The 23,504-nt window shown below is 49.0% G+C and overlaps 1 long non-coding RNA gene across 1 annotated transcript; it reads left to right on the top strand.

Annotated features, from left to right (window-relative positions):
- The first annotated feature begins 225 nt into the window (after positions 1-225).
- LOC127292614 (uncharacterized) lies at positions 226-2,042 on the top strand. Its single transcript, XR_007845275.2, has 3 exons — positions 226-853; positions 961-1,148; positions 1,427-2,042. It is a non-coding gene; the product is annotated as an uncharacterized lncRNA (long non-coding RNA).
- The last annotated feature ends 21,462 nt before the right edge of the window (positions 2,043-23,504 follow it).

Here is a 23,504-nt window from a genome sequence, read left to right on the forward strand (position 1 = left end):
TGTGTTTTGTGGTGATTGATTACTGCACCTTTCTTTACGTGTACCACTTTGGTGCTCTTCAAGAATTTAAGATAGGTTCTTTGATACTACCGGTGTGACCATAGCTGAGATGTTCTTGGGATGGTGGTGGGCCATGGGGGACAAGCACTTGATGGTTTGCACTTTCTGCCAGTTCTTCGTGTCGTTTTTATAGCAGTCTCTCAATTCTACTGCTCTGGTCCGGATGGCACCGCTTTGACCATTCTTTCATCTCGATTTCCTCTCCTCTTTCTTCATCATCATCTTTCCCTGCCGGTGCCGGCTGTGCGCGAGGTCATCTGGATGGACCGGCGTAGATCGATCCTCTTCTCCCTCACACCTGCTCCCTTCTCTCCGTACTAAGCAGTCGGCAGAGCGGAGGAGGTGCTCGGCTCCCCGGCTGCTGGCGGCGCGGAGGAGGTGCTCGGCTCCCCAAGGCTGCTGGCGGTGCGGAGGAGGAGCTCGACTTGCCGAGACGACCAGGCCCGCCGCCCCGTGCTTATTTGCCGAGTGTTGCGAAGGGCTTCGCCGGGCTGGTCGTTGGCCGCCACGGCTACCGAAAGGTCATGCCGGGATCGAGGAGCAGCGCCAGGACGACGGCCGTCGGCCGATGCCTCGCGAGGCCTACCGGGAGGAGCAGCACCAAGGACATAGTCCCGCGTCGGACAGTGCAAGGCTTTGCCGCTGGTTGTTCGCGCTGCTGCTGGCATACGCCCAAGTTGTGCCTCACGCTGGGAGCAGTCTCCGCCGATTTGGCGGGTTGGGAGCCGGCTGCGCCTCTTTGTCCGTCTAGGACCCGTCGCCTTTCGCCACGCCGCCGCCAGCAACGGCCCAGGTAGCCCCCCACCCCGTGTGTGTGTGGGTGCTGGCGCTCTCCCTCTCCTCCGACATGATTTACATCTAGGCGATGATGTGACTACAATGTTTTTTCACCCAAATCAGATCAAGAGGATGCAGGCACGCGGCGCATCAGCCATGCTTCGGGCGCGGGTGTCTAACAGGCACAGTCAGACACGTCGATCTCGAGCTTTGCACGGTGGTGGGCAGGCACAGCCAGGCCATGGGCGAGAGACGAGCGGTGCCGACCAGAGTAGTGTTTTTGGTTCTGGCCGAGCTGATTATCTACCGAGGTAATGTCCAAATGTTCGGATTGGAGTTAGATGGCTAGCTAAGATTTATTATTGACTTATTGTACTGAACATACAACAGAAATACTCACCCAATTTGTTTGTTTCTTTTATTATTGTAGAATTATTAAAACATGAACAGGATCACTAGCATTGCTTCTCTTTTCAAAAGCATGAATCAATTTTTTTTGCATCATGTTTCTCCACGAGTTCTGTTAAGCTTCCTGTATACTTTTGATTGTTCCTATTCTGCTTTTGCAAATTATGTCTGTTGGTTTCAGGATACCTAGACCTTTCCACTCTGGCTGCTGGTTCTGGGTAGGCTACCATTAAGGTTCAGCTCGCCGTCATTTGTACATATTGAGACGAGTTGAGATTGTCATTGCTTTGGGTTGTTCAATTCTCCGAGGTAGCTGCCCAATCATGATCGACATGAGAATTCCCGTGAATATTTTTATTGGATGCCACAGCAGGGGGTTAATACATGGTGGATTGAGTATATAAGTCGAGATCTAGAAAAGTCTGATTCCATTGAACTTCTGAGCCTGTGACGAATAAATTTTTTATCTATTGGAGATACCACTGTAGAGAGTGGAACAACTTATGAGACCAGAAGCATAAATTTTCTCCATGTTAACTTGATCCTTAGCATATTATTATCATATTTAGCCTTTTGGAAATTTTCATTTCATGTAGTAGTCTTTGTGGTTATTTCGTATTAAGCTGACCTAGAAAACCTCACGTCTTGATCCGATCATTTTATGATCTGTAACCACGTAGAGCTTAGCGCAAACTCAGTTGCACGATATTATGTCAATTACTATTATTCTAGGCAACAATGGTGCATCCTACTGCATAGGAAACTTATGGAAATGTATATATAAACCAGATTGTACTTCTGGCTGGATCGCCCTAACTTCATCCTTGAAGTCTGAACACCAGATCCAGCTGCGAATTTAACTTCACCATCGGTTATGTGGTCAGTGTTCTACATTCTATTAGTGTCCACCCATTAATGAGGTATGTAATACAACTTAAAGAAATATCAGTGCTGATGCTTCGTTTCCGTGCAGAACAACATTGTACTCACTTCTGAATTTGTTTACACATTTCTTATCTTTTGATTTCTAACTCACCTTGGGGCCGCCTTAGTAATTTTATAATAGAGGCTTCTTTTATTCTTCAACTTGTGGCTACCACAAAGGCGCGGCATCTCACCATCCGGTCTCAGGAAGATCATGGGCTCGGGCATTTATCTTGCTTCCATATCGTGAGGGATGGCTTCACCCTAAATCTCTGTTTTCCTGAAACTTTATATACTCAAAATATCCCACTTATGGTTTATAGGTCTTTGGAGGCGCTTCTTTAAATCATTTGATTTTCTCCGTCATGTAATGCCTAATATTATAGTTATGACTTATAAGTCGTTGGATATGCAAATTATAAACATTGATTTTCCTGACGTCCTCTGTTCTCATGTTAATGAGAGGTGTATTTTGGATAATTTTCAGGTAATAAATGCGTGGGAGCACAAAAGAAAATTTTGCATTCCCATCCTGCTTGCAAATATCATACTGTGCTCATTAGGTAGTTTGTTTCCATGGACAACTTCTGGCACGTAGGCTGCAAGTGATGTTGAGAGAAAGTAAGTCTATTAAGAGATAAATATAAAATACATGTCCCATGTCTGGAATTGTTTGGCCTTCCCAAGGTATGCTCCTACATAATTATATACGTTGGCATTTCCATGAATTGCCAACCGCAAAGTGTGGCATGTTCTGGCAAGTTTGAAGTTGGAGTGATAGTGTTATTGTAAGAGACAGAATCCAGCACGATTATTGAGGTATGCTCTAGAAGAATAAGTCCCTATTTGTTCCCTGCTCTGCTCCTTGCTTAGTTTTACACATCGAATTTATGTTCTAAATCCTAAATTTCATAGATGAACTGTTAGTGTTCTTTATGCATATAGTGCATTTCACATTTTGTTCCCCTGAACATTTGTGCGACTTAAGTTGTTCCTCTCTGTACTCAACAAACGTGAATCGGGCAAAATTTCTATATACCTAGAAGCCTTCAGGTACCCTGCAATCTAATTGACTGATTAGACCTTAGATTAACAATACACGGCCTCCACATTTCTTGTGTGTATATATTTTCTTGGATTCAGATAATTACAAATGTAAGAAAGCATGGGAAAGACTTGTAGTTTGCAGGCATTGCATTCTGTTTTTGCACTAGGCTCATATGTTGCAATGTACCGTGGCTTGCTATACATTGCGTTGCATGGCTACAAACAAACACGCTTATTATTTTTGACTGTACACTACTGAATATTCTCTCCCGGTCAAATTTTCTTCCCTTCAGTGTGTCGTGTCGTATTTGTCTTCCTTCTGACTGGTGAGTAGATATTTACATATACCAGTATTAATAATTGAGATAGGATTCTTAATCTATTCCAGCTACGTCAATAGGGAATAATATTTTTTGATTATGTACCACACCATGCAAATGGTTCTGTCTGCATTTTGCGGGAAAAAATACCGAGGCAGTTGATAAATTTGTATCAGAGAAATGCTTTGAAGCATTGATGTGCTTTGGTAGTGATTGATCTGTGTCTTTGGAACTGTTGTTTGCAGTATTGTGTAGGGACAAATTACTCGGTGGTTTGACATAGCCAAGTCACTCGATCTCAGTATTGATTGAGTAAGCGCGTTCTGGATGTTTGAAGCCAGACACTAATAAGTCAAGATAATGCCTTATTAGTATGCCACATCCCAACATGGAGTTCACAGCTGGCTGTCACCAACTCTGACCCTGTAGTTCAGAAAGGGGATCCTCACAATGTGGAGACTTTGGAAGACGTGCAACGATGCCATCTTCAAAAACTTAGCCCCACACATACATGACCTGGTTCAATCTGTCCTTGAAGAAGCCAAACCATGGATGCTTGCCGGTGCTAGGGCGTTACGCCGGCTTCCCCTGGATGCTATGCCCCCTGATGACCCACCGGGATAGAACATTCAGGATTAACAAAATAGCTTTGTACAGTTTTTTTTCCTTGCTTTCTCTGAATTTTTTTGCTCTTCCTGACGTTTTTTTCTAATACACAATGAGTTCGAGAAAAAAGTAAGGCAAGATAATACCGACACTTCTATTTTGCGTTGTAAATATCGTTTAGTGGACTATAAGTGGTGAGGACTTATTCTTTAGCATATTGGCAGTGATTCTTTATGGTGGTATCCCATCCTTCTCCCCTTACTTACGATGTCTAATGTTTGATCTGTCCAACATGAGCTAATGAGAAATAAAGTATTGGATTCCTTTACCCCATTTTTATGGCTGCAATTTCAAATTGATCAAAGTTGAACTACAGTTAGTGTGGTTCAAGTGCCGGCTTGATATGCTACACGCCTACACCATTATGATCTGACATAGATAAAAGAGTTCCAACTTTATAAATATTGTCCTTCAAGTGAAAGATTTTTTGTATTATGCACATTGTTCTAATCCCATTGACCCCGTGAGCGAAATGGTTGTTTGTGGTCATGTGAATAACTGTTTAATTGAGAAGTTAATTGTGCTTGGATTTTCTCTATTGGTATGGCCATATTTCTTCCCAATCTACATAATTGCTTTTTACGAATCTACGGACTCTAACTATCTACAAAGATTGAGGTTGCTCTCAAGATACCATAGACTCTGCTGATGCCTGATGGCAATCATGAAAATGACAGAAATTTGTTGAGAATTTTCATCAGATTCACTATTTTTTTTTTCAACAGATTCATCATTTTCAAAGGTATTCTCTTAAGTTGTAGCTTCACTATTTCTTCTCTAGATTCCATTTTCTTTTGTGTTCCGTATTGCCTTATTTACTCAGTATTCAGTACAAAACGATAAGCGATCACAACATGAAGCGATGATTGTAGGATTAATCTTTATGTTTTGTTCCTTATATTGTTTCGGGACCGCTTATCTTTGCAGATTAATTTCATGCATAGTTTGGTCCTAGAAAATAAAATTTTAACTTATAATACCTGCAGATCATCTCGAGGAATAAAATAGGGAGAAGGAAAAAAAACTTAGCTAGGTGTACTACATTCTAAGTTGACTACAATTGCAACACCATTTGTGTTCCGGCATCAGGTATGCTGACATATATGCTAAGCTGCTAGGAGTCACATAGCTGCGTAGTTTATACATTGATCTTTGTCTGTACGGCAAGGTATTAATTGTTATCTTGCATGTACACGATTCATCAGACACAATGCAGTTATTGTCTTACTAAACTCATGTTACTTTTAGAAAATAATATTTTTCTTTTGGACATTAGTCCAATTAGTTCTTTTACAAGTATAGGCATCCTTTTGAGGGAGATAGTTTTATTTCTAAGTAAATATACAAAGTGTATTCTCACTAGAGATCGTCTTTGTTTTGCTTCAGCAATGGTGAGCAATGTGGTAACCGAGCCATCATATAAGGTCAATAATTTATGTTGAAAATATAATGTGTTATTGTGTATGTTTATAAGGATGGTTACACACATAATAGAACTTTCCTTTCAATATTTTTTGGGCCCTCCAATCAGAATATATGTGGAAGTTATTTTGGGTCACTTTTTGAATAAAATAAAATTCTGCACCTAATGACATATCTTAGATTGTCAAACAAGTAGTGGTTTCTGAAAAAAGAAGTGGATAGGTGTCCAAGTACACTCTTTGTACAATTGTAGACATGTGTAATACCAAATTTGCGATATTATATATCTAATTCAGAGCTAAAACTTATCTTCGTCCATCAACCAAATGGCGCGGCGTGCCGCCGCGCCCTTCATTGCTAGTATTTACTAATTGGAGACTCCCATCAAGCCACCACGTTAATCCTGGGGGTTATAAAAATTTATCCGTCGGATTGATCTTTAGTTCATCTACAGTCGTTAGATGCCGTGCTATCTCCCGCTTTAAGCCCCTCCGTCCGAAAAAAAAACGTTCTCTAACCGACCATCCCATCCACGCCCGATCTAGCGACAACAAGATCGATCTACAATTCCCAGGTAACCAGATCGCGAGCTCCAGGTGAACGTGCAAGCTACTATTTCTAGGAGTAGGAGAGATGCAGCGCCGCATCAGGTCACGCACCATGATGGTGGTAGCTAGCGGCCAAAGTTGAGCCATCTCCAATGTCGGCTGCAGCGCTGAACGATGGCGCTCTACTTGGCTGGCTTTAAAATAATTGGCTAATCTCATGGTCCTAATGTGATCTCCTATTTCCACTTAATCGGATGATTAGCTATGACTTGCAGGTCGTGCGTCACAGCAGCGGCAGCTAGCGGGAGCTGCCAGAGTTTGGGCCGTCTCCGATGTCCGCCACGTCGAATAGTGGCCAACAACTGGGAAGTACTATCTCTAATCTCAAATACGTAATATGATTTCCTATTTTCAGTTAATCATATCATGAGTCATACTTGCTAGGGCAAGCAATTAGGAGATTGTATGACGGCTGCAGGCTATCACTGTGATGTACAATACGCGGTACAGCATGTCGGCGGCGGATCGATATGTGCGACGCCAGAAATTTAGGCTAGCGTTGGACGAAAGGGTGGAGATTTTTTTTCTTGGTGGAAGGTGTCGTGAGGCAAGAGGCAAACATTAGATTTATTTTTTCTTCCTTTCTACACGTGGTTGAAGAGGCAGAGCGGGCATCATCGGATGTATATTAATTTATTATTGGCTGATCCGATGGTAAAATTTTCTAACCGGCAGGATTAACCTGGTTAGCTATGGCATGCAGGTCGTGCGTCACAGCAGAGGCAGCTAGCGGCCAGAGTTTGGGCCGTCTCCGGTGTCTGCCGCGTCGAATAGTGCTGGGAAGTACTATCTCTAATCTCAAGTAGGTAATATGAAAACCTATTTCCAGTTAATCATATCATGAGTTGCTCGACCCATATTAATTGATCATGTTAGTTGCTAACTCCACCCATAGTATAAGTACTCTCTCCGTTCATAAATGAATGCCACAAATTTATTAAAATTTAGATGTATCATGTATGAATACATTCATATTTAGATAAATCTAAAGATTTTCAACGTAGTAGTCCTGCTATGATTTAAGTTTGGCTGCACTCATGGAAACATATATTGGTGTGCTCATTAAGATTAAGCCCTCCGTCGTCCTGGAAAGATTCTACTCGGTTGGTCTTCTATGTGCCTCACCCGTCGAAGTAAGGTGAGTTGTTCTGTTATATTATCTCCACCTGGGAAACATGTTGAAAGAACCTTGAGGTCAGAATATTGCATCAAATTAATGCCGATAGATCTCCTAAAAATGTGTAAGCCTAATCAGCTTTAGTACTCCCCCGGTTTTAAATAATTGTTTGAAAATAGATGTATCTAGACATGTTTTAGTGTGCAGATATATCTATTGTTTGACAGTTATTTTGAATCAGAGAAAGTAAAAAAAAATTAAACATCTTCCTCTCAATAGATTTCCAGGTTTCTACAAATTAAGAGAGGTGCCGATGGCTACATCCATGAAATTGACAAAATTGGTGCAACTTCAGTCCGTTATGAGCTAATTGGTCTTTAGTATATGCCAGTCACATGCTCCTCTTCATTGGCTCTGAGTACTAAGGGTATTATTTTCTTTCTAATTCCAGCTTTGATTCTACCGTCTCACACCTCGAATCTGATAGTGATAATTATTCTAGCAAGAACCAGGTTGGCATGTTTCCCAAGCGAGAGGCTCTGTTCTATAAACTTCATCTCCTCAATTTGACGCCATGGAAAAAAGGTTATGAGGGACAGATCACCCACAAGTCATGTACTATTTTGAAGTGAAGTAGTGACATAACTAGCAACCACATAATTGTAGTTATTCCAATAGTTCTTTGTTTGTTCACTTCCAGAACTGTGGTTATGAAATTGCTATAACTTCTTTCCTTGGGTCATTTGTGTTCCAGGTTCAAGTAAGTATTATTCCATTCATATCATATTTAATTTTGAAGTACCAACTTAAGAAATATCAGGTGGCTACATACCAATGATCTTCAGATGAAATCAGTAAAGTATATTTTCTATCAAATACAGTAATTTACATACATCCATATTTCCTTAACTATTTAAGAATAGAATATATAACTCTATCTTTACCATACGATTTCATTAAGCATTTTGCAAATTAGGCCCAACTTAGTTCATGTCATGTCATATTCGTTCATGTACCATGGTTCTGTTTTCTTTCATGTTCCATTCATCATGCTTATATACATTGTTAGTTTGACATCATATACGAGCAAGATCAGTTTTCTAATAATAAGCAGAGGTTATTTAGTAACTTATATACAGTTAGTTAATTTTTCATATAAGTACCGCGATATATACATTGTTTCTACTAAAATGTTTCCTTCTTCCTTATCATGTTCTTTTATTTAAAGATTGCTCATATACTGCCTTGATGTTTGTGTTGAGATTAACAAACTAATATTCTCTTTTTGTCGTCTAAGTAGGCATATGGTTATTATTGAGTTCAATTCTAAGGGAAACCAATAATTTGTGTTACTATCTAAAAACGAATGTATTTCATGTTCGATCCTTTGCATTGCTAACCAAATTGCTCCTATTATAGTTTGTAGTTGATACTGAGGCATGATGTTAGTTCGTCTTCATGACAACATGTTTGTCAATCAACACTAAGTTTTCTGTCACAGCTCATGCTCGGGCACATGATTAGGGCACATGATTATTTTTAGTAACGTAACTCTATACATATAGCTAATATGTTTTGTTAGTAAATATCTAAAAATATTTGTTTGAAGTACTTTACTTTCATGTCACCCACAAAGGTCCTCACATTATAGTTGGTAGCAGATATATAAGCTCGCTGTTCACTCATATGCAAAAGAACTTATTAGTAAATCAAAACTAAGTTTCTATGGTAGGTCGTGCAACTTAGCACCACTAATTCCAAGCAAGCAGATATTTATAGAGCAAAACTAAATAATATATTGATTGATACTATAGAAGATGAAACATTAAATCATATTTTACATAAACCATAATGGTGGAGGAGATTTGACTATGTTTGTTTCAACTTACATTTTTCATGTGTTTTATGTGTTTACTTTATAATGAACTAGCAAAAGTGCCCGTGCGTTGCAACGGGTTTAAAATAAAATTAAACATCTTAGGTTTAAAATATATCCCAATTTATTGGCCCAAACACCCACATGTGCTCCTGTGTTGTATTGGGAGAAAAAATCCACATCTCAAAGATGAACAAAGTAAGTTATTGATGGTACAACCGTGTCATAGAAATCAGCTAGCTTCACCGTGTCCACATCGTGCTCACGATCAGGTGCGTGGTCACTACGTCCTGAAGTTCAAAGATTCATAATTGGACGCACAGAAATCTCCGATTGTTTTTTAGAAAAGTGAATGACATACTTTGCCGTGAAGTTCAAAGATTCATGCATGGCATAGTAACATGGGCCAAAACCTTAAGGATTAAACATGTTTGGGGAAACATTAAAAGAAGAACCTTGTAAGGATTAAAAATGTTTGAGGAAACACTAAAACAAATTGTTTGTGGGTGTTCTGAAGTTGTCTTTTCAAATCATATGATTCTAATTTCAGCTGATACAGGCGGAGCTCCACGAAGAAACATTTTGACAGTAAGATATTAACTAATTTTCCTCACAAACATGATAAGTCTCTAAGCCGCTAGTGCCCAAATCCCAATCTCCAAATCTCATGACTCCACGTGAGGAAATTGAAGAATTAAAGAAAGGGGATGAGCAGGGAGGAGGAGAAGATTTCCAGTTCTGCTTCCGTTTTAGATTCTGTGGCTCCATCTTAAGGCCAGCGTCCGCGCCACCTCTTTTCGTGGACACTACAAATCAGAGCACAATTGATTAATTTGTCCCTGAGATGAACGACATGCTGTAACAGGAGTGCAACACAGTAGGTGCAGAGGCAGTCATAGTTGTAGCCATCCCTGAACTTGTCTCTGGCACTGCTTTTATGCCTATTATCCACGAGGAGTAACTACGCCACAGGGGCCATGGCGGCCGGTAGCTCAGCACCGGCACAGGCATGGTCCGTTCACTCAATTGGCTGCAGCTCACAACGCGCAAGTCGGCGTTGGTTGACTCAGCTCGTCGCCGAGCTGAGAGGCACCGCAGATGGCCAGGTCCAGCGTGATCCGCGCATACAGTTTCCGGAGGCCGGGTCCAGTGTGATCCGCCCAGCCTTGCTGCATGCTCGCAGGTGTCCAGCCAACCGGAGGCGACTGGTGTGCTAGGTCTCCGTGGAGGAACAACCTCAGTACGACATGCCATCCACCACATGATCCCCTGTATCATCTCTGTCAAAAACCATGTTGCGGCTCGACCGCCGCCTGCTGCGCTGCCTCGCCACTGGTTCCTACACACGAACACGCCGACGGAGCAAGCGCGTCAGCCACCTCTAGCTCTTCCTAACTATCCAATCTATGTTGTCGCTCGTCTGTCCCCTGCTGGCTGCTGCGTAGCATGATGTTGAAGCTCTGCCTAATGTGATGCGTAACCTGATGTTGAAGCTCTGCCTGATGTGCGTATGACCTTGAAGCACCCGGCGGCATTAGTTCGCGAGGAGCAGCATGCGTGACGGGCGAAGGACAAAGAAACCAGGGGGCAGGAGCCATAGGCACTCGTGAGTCCTGACCTTGCCGCCGGGTAGCACAGGATCACCGATCTCCCCGCCGAGATCGCTTCGTGAATCGTGATGCGATGTCCTGGATAGGTGCCGCCGCCAAGCGAGATCGCTTCCTGATGCACCTGGATAGGTGCTGCCGCCAAGCGAGATCGCTTCCTGATGTCATGCCCTAGCTATGTCGATTGTATATATATAGGGAATCAAGAAAACGTGGCCGATGCAAAAACCTAAACCGACCTTCACGACCGCGTAGCACAGCGATCGGTCGACCTAAACACCGAACGGTAGAAATCAAACGTACACACGACGGAAACCTTGTGGCCGGACAGAGCCATACAGAGCCAGCACGGCTGAGAAGGAACGGGCGGAGAACAGGTAGAGAAAACAAACCTGTATCATGGCATTATGTTGTATTATGCGTTTTGGTGGGAGGGCAAAACGGTCCGAAAAAAAGCGTTGACGAAACTTTTTGGCAGAAACCTTAGCTCCTTTATTATTAGGTATAGATAAAGTGCCAAAAAATCATATAGATGTAATTTGGATATAATTTTGTAACAATGTTCTAATATATTGGATTTGCACAACACTTTTTAAAATACAAATATAACTAGGCGTGCAGACGCACGGGTTGAAGACTAGTTATACCAATTTTGCTAATACTCTTGAAAAAATGGAAAAGGATAGTGTCGAGGGTGCTCCTCGGCAATGCCCTCCGATAGGGGCTTAGGGTTGATGGAATCCTGCAAGCTGACACGAGACATCGGTACACAGACAAGCGGGGAGAGCGATTTACCCAGGTTCGGGGCCCTCGATGAGGTAAAATCCTTACGTCCTGCCTGTCTGTTCTTTGATTATGATGAAAACAGGTTACAATGGGGTGCCGAATACTTCGGCTGAGATCTAGTCGAGATTGGTGTTGCTAGGGTTACCTAGCTCTAAGCTTTTCCTGGCTAAGGTTGCTAAGATTGTTCGTGTCCCTCGGCAGCCCCTCTCCCGGCCTTTATATAGGAGGCCAGGTCTCAAGGGTCCTAACCGAGGACGACTAAGTTTACAGTAGTTTTAGATCCAATCTTTCCTTGTTTGTTCGCTTCCTTGTCTTGCCTGTCAAGGGATCTTCTGATGCGCCGACCTAGTGGCCCATCTTGCCTTCAGGTATCTTCATGGGCCTCCAATTTGTCAATATCAGATAGGGCAATACTGGTTACCCGAAGGGTAATGCCCACGTCAGTAGCCCCCGAGTGTCTAGCCGAAGACAATTCGGGTAGAGACTAATGCATGTTTTCTCCTTCATTGCTTTTGTTCATCTTGATTATGCTTCATCTTCTTTTTATCGGGTGCGCGTCAGCGCTCCCGATGGAAGTAGCCCCCGAGTCTAGGTACGGATGCTTGCAATCCGTGCATAGACTCAAGTTGTACTACTCGAATACTTTCCTCTGCCGAGATCTTCATAAATCATCCGATATATTTTCTTTATGCAAAGGATAATGAGTAACGTGCCCAACTGCTGTTTGGTTAACTGCCGATGGCAAAACATCGTTACCCTACACAGAATCAAGTCCCCGGGCATGATCCTGGAGTGCAAAAAACTTCTATCAGGTATGCATTACGAGCTCCCGATGGGAGTGTAGCCCCCGAGTGTCTGGGTGCGAGCGCTTTGCAACCGAGTGCTGACTCAAACCTTCTTCCTTCGACTGCTCATTCTGTCGAGTCTTTATTTTATCGGGTGCGCGTCAGCGCTCCCGATGGGAGTAGCCCCCGAGTCTAGGTACGGATGTCTGCAGCCAGGCGTAGACTCGAATCCGATAACTCTTCTTTTTTCCTTCGAATGCTTCAAGTTTTTTTTTATATAACGTCACTGTTGACGTGTAACTTCTGTGGCCTGATTGACAAGACTTGACCTGACGGGCCCACCCTAGCTCTACGCAGGCAGTTTTTAGGGCTTGACCAATGCACGCGTGGCGATCGAGGTGCCTCCTCGATTTTCGCACGACGTGGGAATAATGGGCCGCCGGTTCCACTCCTTCTTCAAGCGCCATGTGTACAGTCAGATCTGCCTCACCCCCCACGACGCTTTGTGGAGTTATGGCCACGATTGGGCACAAATTCTTACGGGATAAATAGGGAGCCTCCTCTCTTTTTTATCTTTTACCCCGCTTACTGCTCATCTTCTTCCTCAAGCCTCCTTGTTCCTCCACCTCTTCAGCAGAAGCTCCGCTCACCATGGGCAAGAAGAAGAGTGGCAGCACCTCGGAGGCGGTCAAAGTTAGCCGTGATTGGAGCGCCTCCGCCATTTCCAATCGCGATATCAACAAGCTTCGCGCCCTCGGCTTCATCTCCGCATCTGAGGAAGACATTTGTCTCCCAGGTTCGGTTACTCGCCCAAAGCCCCCGAAGGGTTTCACCGTCATGTTTGCTGCTTTCCTGTTTCGTGGTCTTTCTCTTCCGGCTCACGAGTTTCTTCGCTCCCTTCTTTTCTTCTATGGGATTCAGCTCTGGCAGCTGACCCCAAATTCTATCCTTCACCTTTCCATATTTATCACCGTCTGCGAGGCCTTCCTCGGCATTGAGCCTCACTGGGGCCTTTGGAGGAAGATCTTTTATGTGAAGCGTCACAATGACAGCAATGGCCCCCCTGTCGTCTGTGGCGTCGGCTTTGTCGTCAGGAAGGAGGTCGACTACTTCGACTATCCGATGAAGGAATCCGTCCAAGGCTGGCGCAACAAGTGGTTCTACCTACGAGATCCCGCTGTTTCTGGGCGGCGTTCAAATCTCCCTCCTTTTGACGATGTCTTGGTGGCTCACAAGAAGAAGTCTTGGAACAACGCCCTTTCTCCCGAAGAAAAGGCGACAGCCGACGAGCTTTTCAAGCAAATTGTCACTTTGAAGAATTCAGGAGGCATGACGATGCGTGGTACTGAAGTAGTTTCAGTTTTCCTACAACGTCGAGTGCAGCCGCTGATGTCTCGCCCTCACCAGCTGTGGCTTTTTACTGGCAAAAATGACAAGTCGAGGGTCAACCCTGCCGACCTGTCGACAGAAGAACTCCAGAACGAAGTTCGTCGCCTGACATGCCTCAGCAGCAAGGACACCATTATCTTGACATCGGCGCGCCCTCCTTATGATTTCAAGCATCTTCCGTCTGAGGTAACCTTATCGTTCTTCGTTTATTGTCATTACTTCTTTTCTCTTGTTTGTGCCTTATGTGTTTTCCATCCTTCCGCAGGTCCCCGCTGTCGCCCAATGTTATCCTCCCTCACCCGAGAGCGGAGTGGTATTAGAGGACGACGATGACGATTCTGAGGGAACCGAAGATGCTCAGCACGCCCTTGAGGACAGCGATGTCCAAGAAGAGGAAACTGCTGAAGATGACGCCTTCCTCAAGAGTAGACGTCGCAAACAGGTACATGATGATCTTATCGCTTCGGCTGAATCAAGTTCTACAGGAGGAGATAATGATGCCGACGAAGCTGCTTCGCCTCCTCCTGCTAAGAAGGGTTCAACAAGTTTCTTCGTGGACGAAGATGATCTGGACCTGTGAGAATTTATACTCTTTGTTACTTTTATTTCTTGTCACCTTGTATGCTAACTGCTCGCCGTACTTGAACAGCTCTGCCGATGACGATGACGATGTTCCTCTCGCAAAGAGGGCTAAACTGGCCTCTGAAAGAGTAGCATCGGCTAAGGAATCGAACCCTTCTCCTGCCAAGTCGACACCTCCATCCCGAACGGGTGTAGGGAAGGTCCCATTATCGAGAGTTATTCCTTCTGATGATGCTCCCACCCCGCCGACTGGCCGCGATCATGTAAGTACTTAAACTGTCTGGCTTTGCTGAATCTCCATCACCTGACTCCTCTTGTTTTCTCCTGGCTGCAGCCGATTTATGCTACAGTCGATGCTGTGGCGGATTTTGCTGAACAATTTACTCGCCTAGAGGCCGAAAATGCCCAACTTCGGAAGGCTGTCAAGTCTTCGGCTGATCAAGCGATCGAAGCCAGCAGGATCGCTGCTGATGCCAAGAGTGAGAACGCCTTGTTGAAGGAGGAGGTAACGAGGCTGAAGCGTCAGATAAAAGATGATCAAGATGCCAGGCGTGCAGCGGCGGCTGCAATTGATAAGAAGGAAGGTGTCCTCCGCGAATCCGTCAAGGATTTACTGGGTAGAAAATCCTTATGGTGTTCCGCTCCTTTCTTGATGCTTTCTCCATTGATTACTGATACATCTCTTTTTCAGAGGCCGCCAATTTAACTGTCAGTCGACGTCATCAGCTTCGGGAGGATTCTACAGCCGACGCCTTGTCACTTGCTGCTGAGTCAAATATCCAGATCCTCAGGTTGCTGCAGAAGTCCAAGGGAGCACTGTCGAAGTTATATTCGATGATCTTCCCTAAGGCGAAGCTGGACAAGACTCTCGACGAGATGGCTGAAGCCTTCCTTGTCGATCCCTCCGATCCTGTAGAGGTACTGAAACGTCGCAGCCGCTTGATTGGTGCGGTTCTTACTTTCCAGTTGCTTATGGGCCACGGGATGGGGTCGGAATTGGAAGAGTTCTCTAAGGCGTTGCCTGTTAATGATGAAAATCATCTGGTCAACCTTGAGCCTTTCAAAAGATCGGCAATCACTTGCGCCAACCGGCTTCTGAAGTTGGTGGATGAAGCACAAGCCGAGCCTGTTCCTGAGTCAGCCCCTGGTTCAACGTCGGCTAATCCTTGAACTGTTATTTGATTTGTTGTACATAATATTTTCGTAACACTTTTTAAATTCGGCTCTGTTGCCAAACATCCTTTTGCCTGTATGATGTGCACTCAATGCTCCCGATGGGAGTTTCTTTTTTTATATTAATGCTTGGTCTGAAGTGAGGACGTGCTGCAGATTCCCTCATCTTCTTCCCGTGCCGAGCTCTTTCCGAATCCTTCGGGTAATGATGAATCAGGCCTCGTTCGTTAGTTACGTTACCAGGTGTCTAGTCTAAATAAAGACATTACTTCCCTTCGTGCGATGGCTGTCTTGGTGAAGAAGAAGGGAGAAATAGCGACTGCCATTGAACAATACGCTCTTGATGGTCTTCATATTGCTACCGAAAGTTTGAACTGTGAGTGTTAGCCTGCCTTCTGATTCTAGGTATAGCTTGAATGTTCTAACATTCGTTCCTTTTCCAGTCGTGGCTTCGGATGCAGCTGAGGAGAACAAAAAGATTCATGAAGAGGTTGAGGCAATGACTGACGTTGCGCACCCGAATCATGGTTTGTGGTTGCATCGTCCGAAGGCTGTCGTCATGGCGAAGTTTAAGTATCGGGTGGGAAAGGCGCATTATTATTTTGATAAGTTCCATGCTCATCTTATGATGGTTTGGAACACCTTGTTTCCTCTGGACCAGGCACCCGAAACCTTATCTGCCTTGTTCACCCGATTCAAGTCTCCCGAAAGGATTCGGCTGTTGGTGCGGAAGGAACTCCTGGCTGGTGCGGAGCTTGCTTTTGCTTCAATATTGGCATGTCATCCATCTCTAGATTTGGGAGCCGTGGCGAACACTGAGAGGAGCTTAGGCCAATATTATGATGCTGCTAGAGGTCCTGCTTACACCATTGTTTCTCGGATGGAGTCGTGCCTTGAGAAGGATCTGAAGTCGCATTGGGACCCGGGAGCTCGACTATGAATGTAATAGCCTTATTTCCTGCATAGGATTACTTTGTGTAAATTTATTGCATACATTGTATGCTATGTTAATTCAATTGATATTTTATTTGTCGGGGGCGGCTGAGTGATCAGTTCAACCTGCTCTCCCGACGACTTCGTTGGATTATGCAATGTTATTGCGAAGCCTCTGTGTAAGTTTTGTAAGAGCGAGACCCATCAACTTAGTCGAGGGAATTAGACGCTTGGCATCGTCACGCGGTGCACCGGTTTGAGCCTTGTTTTGTGATAATGTAACCATCGACTGCAGCACTCGCGTATTTTCTCGAGGCTTGGATTGGTTGTTTTCTTTTTGTGTGTCACTAATCTTAGCTCTCGTTGAGAGTATTTAATTAATGACACTGCGTGTTTCCTGGGCCAACGCTCCCGATGGGAGTAAGAGCCGAAGGTAGGGGCCTCAGTCGACCTGTTCAAGTGGTGGGGCCTAAATTGAAGAAAGGAGGCAGAAAACCTGATTAAAATTTTATTTATAAGGAAAAGCAACCTTAAGGGCTGTAAAAAGTAAAAACAATCGCGCCCTATGTATAGAACCGTCGCAGGTGTGCGACATTCCATGGATTTCCGACATCTTTTCCCGAAGTTGGATTTTTGAGCCTGTACGCTCCTCCTGGTATCACTTCGGTGATGATGTAGGGTCCCTCCCATGGAGACTCGAGTTTCGAGGGTCTTTTTTGCTTTAGCCGAAGTACCATATCTCCAACGCTAAAGCATCGGTTGCGTATTCGTCGACTGTGGTAGTTCCTCAGCGCCTGCTGGTATACCGTGGTTCTGGCTAAAGCAATGTCTCGGGCTTCATCTAGTAGGTCTACAGCATCTTGCAGTGCGATGTTGGAAGAGGGTTCTGTGTATGCCGTCACTCGAGGTGCTTCGAATTGAACGTCAGCTGGCAGGACTGCCTCGGCCCCATGTACCAGAAAGAATGGGGTGTACTGAGTCGACCTGTTCGGCGTGGTACGCAAACTCCAAAGTACTGATGGTAACTCTTCGACCCAAGCTCCTTCTGCGCCTGTAAGGCGTTTCTTGAGGCCGTCCCCTATTAGACCGTTGATCCTTTCCACCTGACCGTTTATTTGCGGGTGAGCCACTGATGCAAATTTCAATTTTATTCCTCTGTCGTCACAAAATTCTCGGAACTCTTTGGAATCGAAGTTAGTCCCATTATCTGTGACGATACTGTGAGGTACGCCGAATCGACATGTTATTTCCTTGAAGAATTGGACTGCTGTTTTTGTCGTGGTATCGTCACGGCATATGCCATAGGGTGGCTAATCGAAGGTGGTTCCTGAGAGATCTCACGGCGGTATCCGGATGCGGGTATGGGGACGCTTGACACAGAGGCGTACCCAGGTTCGAGGCCCTCCGATGGAGGTAACACCTCTACTCCTGCTATGAGTGTATATGATCACACAGTACAATGGTGCTCCTAGAGCTGTATCCGGCTGCTCCTGGGAGGCCAAGGTAGACGAAGGTCTCTCTCACAGGGCAGCGCTAAGACTAGAATGAAGTGAGAATGATCGATCCCCTGCACGAGAGGGGGTAGTGCGGCTTATATAGGCACCGGCACTTTACATATAAGACCCTAAAGTCTACTGGCCGGCTTGGCCGGCTTCGGCTTCCGCTCCTTCCCGAGGCAGTGACGTCAGGAGCCGTTGAGGCCTTATGGCCTGTCCCATCCGGCTGCCACGGTCAGCGGTATGGAGAGGAAGTGTCCCTGTCGCCGTCAACCACTGTAGCCAGTACGGTTCGTCGTGGGCCATGATGGCCTGTCCGGCGCGCGGCACTATTGCTCCACAGTGCCCCGCGCTTTACGGACGATGAAGTCAGCGTGGACTTTGGGAACCCGGATCACCAACCCGGTTCCTTCCAGTGCAAGACTCGCCAGCCTCGAGTCGGTCTGAGGTACAAACCCCAGTCGGATATGGCTTGTAGAAGCCGGCCCAGCTACAGCATGGGTGGCCGTTGCCAGGCCGACTAGGACCTAGGGCCAGCCGGCTTCCGGACCAGCCGGCCACGGCGCCAGCCGGCTGCTCCTCAGCCGGCCTTTGCCGCGAGCCGGCCAGTGGCCAGCCAGCTGCTCCGCGTCCATTGCCCTATCCGGGGTTTTCCCCCCGACATTAGCCCCCGAAGCTGGCAAGGTCCTGCGTTTAGAAGGACCTAGGCAGGTTTTCCTGGCTTCTCGAATATATTTGACGGCACTTGGAGGGGCCGACTGAGAATTTCCATTCAGCCGGCTGCGCCCTCATCCGGCTCGTTCCTGCCGGCTGCTTCTAGCCGGCCGCTTTTTATACTTGTACAGTTTTTGCTTTCTCGCAAGATCTAATGGCGCCTCCGCCTTGCTGATGAATTTTGGTTCGAGTGGAACTTATTGTCCGGCTCCGGCTTGCGGCGCGCCGGAGTCTCCGCCGCCTCGGGCCCTGCACCCGACTTGACTGGTCTGACGCCTGGCCCGGCGGTCGGTTCGTCTGGTCACATCAATGTCCCCCCGGATCCGGTGCGGTAGTGGGCGACGTGGTGTGGCCGTTTTCGGTAACCGTCGTGGTCGTGGGAGGAGTTACGGCGCAGTGAATCCCGATCGTGGCCCACGATCGCCACGTGGCCGCGCAACTGGCGCGCCAGGTGGCTATAAATGCCCCTGGTAGCGGTACCGAGGCGCCCTTCTTCTTCCTCGCGTTCTTTGCTCTTTCGCTCAAACTCGCTCTCCTCTTCGCGCTCGAGCTCGCTGCTGCTCCGGCGAACGCCTCCCGCTGGCGAACTCCGGCGAACGAATCTCCACCGATCCACCGCCGCCACTCCGTCAATCCGGCGCCACGGGGCCGCGCGTTTCGACGGAGCGTCCTCAGCCGCCGTTGTCGCCGCCGCGGTCGCAAGGCTCTTCCTCGCCGTTTCGCCTCTCTTGGTCATCTTCTTCCTCCGCTTCAACAATGGCGTCTCCCAGCGGGTCGTGGAGGGGTTCCTACATGCAGGAGGACGACATCGAACGACTGGTGCGCCTCCGGCGGATCCCGTCGGCGGTGGCCTGGCGGGCGCCCGGCGAGGAGGTGGAGCCCAAGCCAGAGCCCGGCGAGCGCGTCGTCTTCGGCGCGCACCTCGATCGCGGGCTGGGCCTGCCGGCTTCGACGTTCTTCCGGCAGTTCCTCGACAACTTCGGCCTGCAGCCGCACCACCTGCCGGCCAACGCGTGCGTCCTCCTGAGCTGCTTTGTAGCGTTCATGGAGGCTTACGCCGGCTTGTGGCCCGACATCGACTTCTGGAGCCGGCTCTTCTATTTGAAGGCGCAGACCAACGACGGCCGCCTGCGAGCCTGCGGCGCCGCCTCGATCTACACCCGGCCCGGTACGCCTTTCCCCAAAATCCCCACCGTTGACTCGGTGAAGAACTGGCAGATGTCGTTCTTCTACGTGCGCAACGAGGGGCAGCTCGTCGACCGGATCAACCTGCCGGAGTACAATCCGGCTCCTCCAGTCGGCCGGATAAACTGGAGCTACAACGCCCGCTCGACGGATCAGAACGCCGAGGTGAACCTGCTTTGGGACTTCCTGGCGACAGCCGTCGACGGTGGGCTGACCGCCGAAGATCTCCTCTGCACCATTGCCGAGCGCCGGGTGCTGCCGCTCCAGATGCGCACCCACAAGATCGGGCACATGTCCGGCCGGTTCGACCCGAACCGGACGTCCAAGGCGCCGCTCACCAAGGCCCAGGTGGCCAGCCGGGTGAATAACATCACCAAGGCGAACCTGTCGGAAGACTGGAGCTACGGGCTGGCGCCCCACGACAGGGACCATCCACCGGAGCGGGTAAGCCTCGTGTCCTTGCCAATTTCCGGCTTGCGGCTGCGAGGCCGACCTCCTTTTTCTTCTGCCGACTTCCAGCTTGTCATTTGCTCATGCTTTTCTGTCTTTCTAGCTCTTTGAGCGCCAGAACGCCGAGGACGGCGACCTGGCGACGAGGAGGTGGACGCCGGATCACGTCGATCCGGCCGACCAAGCCGGCGACCAGGCCGGCGACGATGACCTGCTGCAGGCGCCTGATCTAGGCAGCCAGGGGGAGCACAATCCGCCCCCTTCACCAGAGCAGCAGGAGGAGGAGGAGCCGGCGACGTCCGCCACGGGGCCAATCCCCGCCGTGCCCCTTCGCGCGAGGCCGCCCAGCACCACGGCGACTTCGGCGCCCAAGGGCACAAAGCGAGCTGGCTCCACCGCCGCCTGGGAGGCGAAGGCGAAGAAACAGCGCCGACAGCAGCCGAGGAAGGTTCCGGAGCAGGCCGGGTGAGCTCTCCTTCTTTTCCTTGTTTGATTCCTTTTCTTTCCTTACTTTTATGCTTATCTTCTCTCTGTTTATTCGGCTAGGGCCCCTATCAAGTTTGCCCAGGGCGGCGGCTCCCGGCAAGCTCCACGCGTTGTGTCGCCGCTTCCGCGCCAGAGGAGGGAGCAGACGCCGCAGCCTTCCTCGCGCGCGCCTACGCCGCCGCCGCCTGCGGGTGCTCCGCCTCCCGCAGGGGCACCTTCCCTTGCCGTGCCGCTGGCCTCAGCGCCTGATCGTGGCACGCGGGCCGACCCGCCGCGGCAGCCGACGGCTGGACGATATGTTCCCGCGCCGGACACCTTTCCTGGACCCAGCCGGCGGGGCCGGGCGGGGCATGCCGCCTCCAGCGGAGCCGGAGCCGGCAGGGCTGCTCCTCGAACCGGCGCTGGCAGGGCTGCGCCGCCTGCGGCCGGAGCCGGCACCAGGCCCAGCGTGGTGGAGCTGGATGAGAGCCCGGAGGAGGCACCCTGTGCGCCGGAGACGATCGCGCCGGCTAGGCCATCCGCCGCGCCCGGAGCGACGCCACCGCCGCAGCCGACGACAGGGGAGCCGGCCAGGCAGGAACCGGCGAGGGACGAGCCGGCGCGCATGGAGGGCGCCGACTCGCGCGCGCTGGTGAGGACGGGGACCCCATCGGCGTCGCCGCAGGGCCTGCATGTGGCCAAGGGCGCACTTCTTCTTCAGGTGCCGTCCGCCTCCGACTCCAGCCTCGGCTCGGCTGCCACCATGGAGCAGGCGTGGCTCCGCGCCGACTCCTACGAGGTGACCAGCCGGGAGGGGAATCCCGGCCAAGCATCGGTGGAGATGTTCTTCTCCAGCCTGCAGGCCCACCTCAAGGCTAGGGCTGCTGAGACCGCGGCTAGCGTTGCCAAGGTGGAGGAAGCCGGCAAGGTAAGTTTTATCTGTTTTTTGATTTGGTTATCATCCTGGTAGCCCTCCGAGGCATGGGCTGGCTGCTTGGAGCCGGCACGGGTTTCGCCTGTTGGACTGACTTTTTTCTTTTCCTTAGGCTGTGATGGACCGGCGCACCACGTTGTATAATCGCGCCGTCACCCATTACCACAAGGCCAAGCTGGACCGGGCCGACTTGGCCCGCGAGCTGGAAGCCGTCAGGGGTAAGCTCTCGCTTCTTTCGACTTGATGTTTTATTTTCTTTTTAGTCTTGGTTGGCTGACGCCTTCTTTCCGGCCGCCTCGCAGTTGAAGCCGCCAAGGTCCCGCAGCTGGAGTCGGATCTCCGAGCCGCTCGCGCCCAGTGCGCCGAGAGCGAGGAGGCGGGCCGATCCGCCGCCGGCAAGCTCAAGCTGGCCGAGCAGGAGCTGACGCGGCTGCGCCTGCTGGAGCAGAACCACCTCGCTGAGCTCAACTCCCTCCGGACGGCGGAGAAGGAGAAGGTGGATGATCTGAGCCGGCGGCTGACGGAGGTGGAGAAGCAGCGGCTTGCGCTGCAGGAGGAAGTCACCGCCAAGTCCACAGAGCTGACGGCAACCGCCAAGCGCTGGACGGATGAGATTGGCGCACTTGATCGCGGCTTGGCGGGTGAGTGCATCTCTAAGTTCCTTTCCCTTTGCCGGCTTTCGGCTGTCGGCTGCCGGCTTTCGTTGGCAGCCGGCAGCAGAAACTTCTGATTTCTTCGCTATCCTCATCTTGGGGCTGGTGGCAGTCGGTTCTTGCCGGCTGCCGCCAGGCTTTTCCTTTTGGCTTAGGACTTCGAAAATTTGCATTTTTCAGCTTATTTCGGCTTCGATGATTTCTGACTTGCTTTGTCTTGCAGCGGCCTTCCCGGAGACGCAGGACGCGGCTTTGGCAGCCGTTGGCGTTGCGCGCGAGTCCAGGAGGCAGGAGACCGGCGAGGGCAGCTCGGAGTATTTCTCCATGGAGGATCACATGGCGTCCATGGCTGCCCGCGTCGAGCCCATCACCAAGCTCGGCTGGGAGCTCCGAAGGCGGCTGAAGAGCTGGCGCCGATGCTGTGGCCTGAGGAGGCGGTGCCGCAAGATATCTCCGGGCTCACCTCCCTGATGGAGCGGGCGCCGGATCGCTTCCTCGACTGGAAGGAGTCGGCCACGCGCGCTGGCGCCGACATGGCGCTGTCTTTCGTCCTCTCCTGGTACAACGAGGTGGACCTGGGGCAGCTTCAGTTCCGGCGAGCCGGCGTGGAGGACAAGCTCCCAGCCGAACTCAAGGCCGCCCGCCTTGCCCGAGCCAGCGCCATCACCGACTTTGTTGACAAGGGCGCCTTCATCGCGGACCCGAACCCTCCTCCATCCGATGAAGATTACATGGAAGATGAGGAGGCGGAAGACGCGCCCGAGGACGACCCGGCAGCCGGCTCCGCTGATGCCCCTCCGGCTTAGATTTCCTGCTTTTCAGTTGTTCTTTTGCCAAGACAATTTATTAAATCCCCGGGATGCCGGGTGCGCATGTATGAATATTATCGTCCTTTAATTATATCACACTTTAATGTGTTTGTTAATCATTGGTGTGCCGAGTTGCTTTCTTTCGACTCGTTCGCTTTTTCCCATCCGCCCCACTCTTTGGCTGTGCTCTTGCCGGTCGTACGTCCGACTTGCGATCCGTCGCCGGATCAAGAGCGGGCCGCTGGGTGAGGCTGACAGTATTTCAGTCGAACGAGCTGAATTCGGCAATCCGGCACTTATATGAAAAGTTGCAAGTCA

This window comes from Lolium perenne, chromosome 4, assembly GCF_019359855.2.
Source record: "Lolium perenne isolate Kyuss_39 chromosome 4, Kyuss_2.0, whole genome shotgun sequence".
In the NCBI taxonomy this organism is placed as follows: Eukaryota; Viridiplantae; Streptophyta; class Magnoliopsida; order Poales; family Poaceae; genus Lolium; species Lolium perenne.